This window comes from Sardina pilchardus, chromosome 12, assembly GCF_963854185.1.
Source record: "Sardina pilchardus chromosome 12, fSarPil1.1, whole genome shotgun sequence".
Taxonomy (NCBI): domain Eukaryota; kingdom Metazoa; phylum Chordata; class Actinopteri; order Clupeiformes; family Clupeidae; genus Sardina; species Sardina pilchardus.
In genome coordinates, this window is record NC_085005.1 from 30123706 (window position 1) to 30128705 (window position 5000).

The 5000-nt window shown below is 41.4% G+C and overlaps 2 protein-coding genes across 5 annotated transcripts in view; both read right to left on the reverse strand.

Annotated features, from left to right (window-relative positions):
- The window catches only part of mapre3b (microtubule-associated protein, RP/EB family, member 3b), a 23936-nt gene extending 20898 nt beyond the window's left edge, over positions 1-3038 (reverse strand). For 2 of the 3 annotated variants that reach the window (XM_062550531.1, XM_062550528.1), the window contains exon 1: positions 2917-3038. The gene's annotated coding sequence lies outside the window, so the exon portion shown is untranslated. The remainder of the gene's footprint in view (positions 1-2916) is intronic. The other variant, XM_062550529.1, reaches the window with a different exon arrangement.
- Positions 3039-4140: 1102 nt separating this feature from the next.
- Positions 4141-5000, reverse strand: part of LOC134098199 (dihydropyrimidinase-related protein 5-like) — a 28114-nt gene continuing 27254 nt past the window's right edge. For both annotated transcript variants that reach the window (XM_062551188.1, XM_062551189.1), the window contains one exon: positions 4141-5000. This exon is cut by the window's right edge and continues 1778 nt beyond it. The gene's annotated coding sequence lies outside the window, so the exon portion shown is untranslated.

The following is a 5000-nucleotide window of genomic DNA, read 5'->3' on the forward strand; positions in this document are numbered from 1 at the left end:
TTTGAGTAATCTTGCAAACAAACAAACAAACAAACAAACAAAGAGACAGACAGACAAACAAATCCCGATGAAAACATAACCTCCTTAGCGGAGGTAATAATAATAATAATAATAATAAGTTATATTTATATAGCGCCTTTCTCAAACTCAGGGTCACTTCACAAAAGTCAATATGAAAGGGGAGGGGAGAAAACTACATTGAGGGTGTAATATGTTGTGCTATGAAAATGTGTTTGTGCAAATGAGATCTAATCAGTATAATCTATTTACCTATAATCTAATCTGATTTAAACAGTCTTGAGAGACTTAAAACTTACAGTAAGTACACACACACACACACACAAAACTAAGACCTGTTCATCATTAACAAACCTGCCTCCACCAATCCCTCCCACACACACACACACACACACATACTCCTCTCACAGATAAGAGAGCCTAAGTTCTAAAGACCACTGAATACTCTCTTTCACACCGGGTGTGATACCATGCCACAGACAGGGGTGCTGGTGCTGTATTCTACTGTATGTCACTGCAGTGCATAATAACTATAATAATAATAATCATAATCATCATAATCATAACAACAACAACAACAATAATAATAATAACAATAATAGGTTACATTTATATAGGGCCTTTCTCAAACTCAAGGTCACTTCACAAAAGTCAAAACGAAGGGGGTAACATTGAGGGTGTAATATGTTATATAGAGTATTGTCAGGGGTGAAAATGAAATGAAATGCGCTCTGCATAACAGGTGGGTTGTTGTGAGTGTGCAAGTGTAAGTGCAGTCTTTTGAGTCACTTTCATCATTAGGCCTGAGGCTTTGTGTATATCAAGGTCTCCCAAGACTGGAGCACATTGAGACATACAGGTAAGCTAGCCTACAGTACATGGCTATGCAGCAAAGGCCAAGGGCCCTCCTCATTGGTTATTAATGGGATTTTATCAACAGACAATGTGTTTGTGCAAATGAGATGTAATCAGTATTCATCATCTGAGATTTCAAACAAGCTTGAGAGACTTAAAACTTTACATTAAGTACACACACACACACACACACACACACACACACACACACACACACACACACACACACACAAAACTAAGGCCTGTTCATCATTAACAACCCCCTCCCTCCCACACACACACACACACACACACACCCCTCTCACAGATGAGAGAGCCTAAGTTTAAGGACCACTGAATACACTCTTTCACACTGGGTGTGAAAACAGGCCACAGACAGTTTCACAGCGCCTGTAAAGAGATGCCATGAGAGAGAGAGTCCTTTGTTTCTCAGTAAAGTATGAATTCCATGCGCTCTGACACCAACACTGCTTTGTGAATGTGTGTGTGTGCGAGAGAGAAAGAAAGAGAGAGAGAGAGAGAGAGAGAGAGAGAGTATGTGTGTGTGAGTATGAGAGAGAGAGAGTGTGTGTGTGTGTGTGTGTGTGGGGGGTAGTGGGGGCGCTGTGTGTGTTTCTGATGATAAAGAGAGTCTGCTCGTCAGCACCACGTTCGGCCAATAATAAACAGCTTTACAAGGCCAATAAAAACTGTAATCCCCGGCCGATTGTATTCATCGCATGGCCTACTACTAACGAGCTCATTTAATTCACATTCTACACAGATCTGTCCTCAAAAGATATATTGCGTGCCTTTGAACTGCACGTCATTCAAAAGGAGTAAACTACCGCAATTATTATTTCTAAAAGCAGGCGTACATCTTTTGGCCACTTTGGTCATCGGTATTTGCGCAAAATAGGTCAATGTGATGGATATTCTGTCATAGTGCATGACTCAGGCTATCTAGAGAGCACTGGTATCCATAGATCCATTCATGTCTGCAGCAAGAATGCAGCTCAAAACGATACGCATGGATATATGTACAATTTATATTTGATCCAAGCAAGTGTGGTCCAGGCCAAGACATCGCATGACTAATAGGGGTGAGTTTACTGATATGACGTTAACAGTTACACCCTACAAACGACAACACACTTGTGGACACAGCATGAGGCCTCGGGTGGCTAACTTAAGGGGCGGTTTGTGTAAACATTCGCCCATGTGTCTGAATCTTTGGGTCTGTTCAAGTTTGATATCTGTAATTAGCAAACCTATGTCGCCCACAACGATCAACGTAGGTTACGCTTGACGTTAGTTTCTGATAAATTAAGTGTTTACGTTAACCGAAGGCACTATAAACGCCTCAATGTAAGTTCATATTTAAGTGCAATGATAGAAATAATTCACGTCTCTAACTAACTGGCTTGGAACACACGTCAACTAATTTATCACCTCCCGTAACCCTCCAAAAAGTAAGGTTATTCTGGCCACTACCCACTTATCGTTACTAGCGAGTGACAACAGTTAAAAGCCCGTACAGCATTACATGCGAGCTAGTTAAGCTAGTAACGTTAGGCAAGCTCTCTGGATAATCTCGAAGACATCGGGCTATCTGACACAACTAGCTAACGTTATCTGTCTTTACAGCAAAACAAGCTAGCAAACTAGGCTACCTAAACGGTAGCTGGCTGCCATTATCGACTGTACCTCTTACGTTAACTCAAGTAACTTAGCGAACTTAAGGCGATCTGTGATTTTATTTGCAAATCACTTGTTAACTCCTCAAGTTTATACCCTGTCACTAGCTTCTGATGGTGCTGTGCAGTATTGCTGTATCTGTATTGCTGAGAACTGCGTATTTCGGCCGACCCCCTCTGCAGGCCTGTGGAAATATCACACACACTGACAGCACGGGCTTAGCGGCTTTGAATGGGACCCGTCGCCCCAGTAACAGTCTATTACAGTAGCTGGCGAGTTGAACAGAAGTGGTTAATCTCTCATAACTATTAAAATAAGTTATTATTAATACAAATAATACACGGCTATTTAATAATTTGTTCTTACTGTCTCCCGAAAAGAATCGGTGTATCTGTCGCAGCTAGATATTCCGGTCTTCTGGTGATTCCGTTGCTAGCGCCAGCGCTCGCTCTGTGGTAACGCTAGTCGCCCCCACCGACCAGTTCTCGTGTGGGCCTGCGTGTGCCCGTCTGCGCAAGCGTATTGGTCACGACTGTCCGGCTAATCGTATGCCATGCCATGATGCAGAGGTTTACTGGCTACCTGCAGTGATGTTGTGTAGCCTAATGATGTTAAAAAAGCTCTTTCTATTTTTATTTGATTAGCTCAAGTTTATGGAGCAACAATACATTTAGCCTGACATTGACAACAAACATTGCAATAGGCTAGTTGACAGGCAGCCATCGTTTCAATGACGTAGCCTACACAGGCCAACGTTAGGCTTTACATATTCTGGTATTGTAACAGTTGTAGTCTAAACTTTGGACACTGAAAAGAGTGATTAGTCAGTCAGCTATTTGCAACGGCCTATTTACACTCGAGTGGAACAGCCTATTGAATGTCAGTCCCTCTAATAAAATGTATTTTTTTGATTCCATACCTAAAAATCTTCTAGATACAAAGTATCTGTGATATGTGAAGATACTTTGTAAAACATTTAGTGAAATGACAGTTGCTCAACTTTCCTGCAGAGGTGTCTGAGGTATCTATTTATAGAGATAAAAGAAAGATTTAGAGGAATTGAATAAATAGATTGAGAAAAGGAGTAAAAAGTGCAGTGTGGCAAGTCTGTGTAGCCTATTTGAAAGGGTTTTATATGTGTTCAGGATGGCTTGAAGAAAGAAACTCCTCCTCAGTCCTTCTGTCAGCCATGTAGGAGGGACGTCTGCTTGATCTCAGTGGTTTGAACAGTGCCTGGCCAGGGTATAGGCTACTCTTTTTGTAGTCTGCAATGTACATCTGCTAAAGGCACTTATTTCAACTCCTCCCCACCTATTTTAGGCTAACTTTGGTTCAAGTCAAATGGTAGGTTATTATGGAAAATAAATTGACGAAACAAACACAGTTCATTATAGTTATTTATTTATGCACTCTTTCATGTGATAAGAAACAAGCCATAACGGTATACTTCACCTCTCGACACAATTCTCTACTGTCACGTACTGTCACAAACCATTTCACAATGCGCTTTTCACGGGCAAAACAACTCTAGAAATAAACAAGTATAAACGTATACATGGCAATTTGAAATACTTTTTTTTTATATATATATATATATAAATCAGCACCAACACTAACACTGGTTTTGGCCAAGAAATATCTTCACAAAACAAAACAGAACAAAAAAAACCTGCCTTGTTATTATTAACTTACATTAAAAGTGTAAACAATAATGATGACACAGACACATGAAAAACTGGAATGAGAGACACTAAAACATAACTCTCTCTGAGGAGGCGTGGCCTATGTGCGGTTCAATCAGCTTTTTGCTCTGCAGTGAACGTACATCAAGAGGACAGAGGACTGCAAAAATGGAGAGGTACCACTGGTAAGCAAACACTCCTGTACTCTTAGCAGAGAAGGAGAGAGATGTCAGCCAAAACCCTACCCAAATCTGTTTACGATAGTGCAACGCTCTGAACATCGTCGTATGCATGGTGGTTATGTGTGTTTGAGTTTAGAGCGACATGCCATTGTGGGTTTCCTAATTCCTACACCATCTGTCTATATCATGAGTTGTCCATGTTATGAATAGTACTACGCAGCTGCCCCATGTCTGTCGGAGGAGTGTCCACTGCGTTAAGAGAGGAAAAGCTCTGTTGTGACGTGAGAATGTCCAAATAAATATGAACAGAGAATGTACTGGTGTTCGGAGGAGGTATGTAAAAGAGTTGGCATTAGATTGTGTGTCGTACTGTGTGTGTGTGTGTGTGTGTGTGTGTGTGTGTGTGTGTGTGCACCAGCAAGTGTATTTCTGCATGTGTGAGTCAGTGTGTGTGTGTGTGTGTGTGTGTGTGTGCGCGAGTGTGCACCAGCGAGTGTATTTCTGCATGTGTTAGTCAGTGTGTGTGTGTGCGCGCACATGTGTGTGTGTGTGTGTGTGTGTGTGTGTTAAGGCTAAGGGTTTCAGA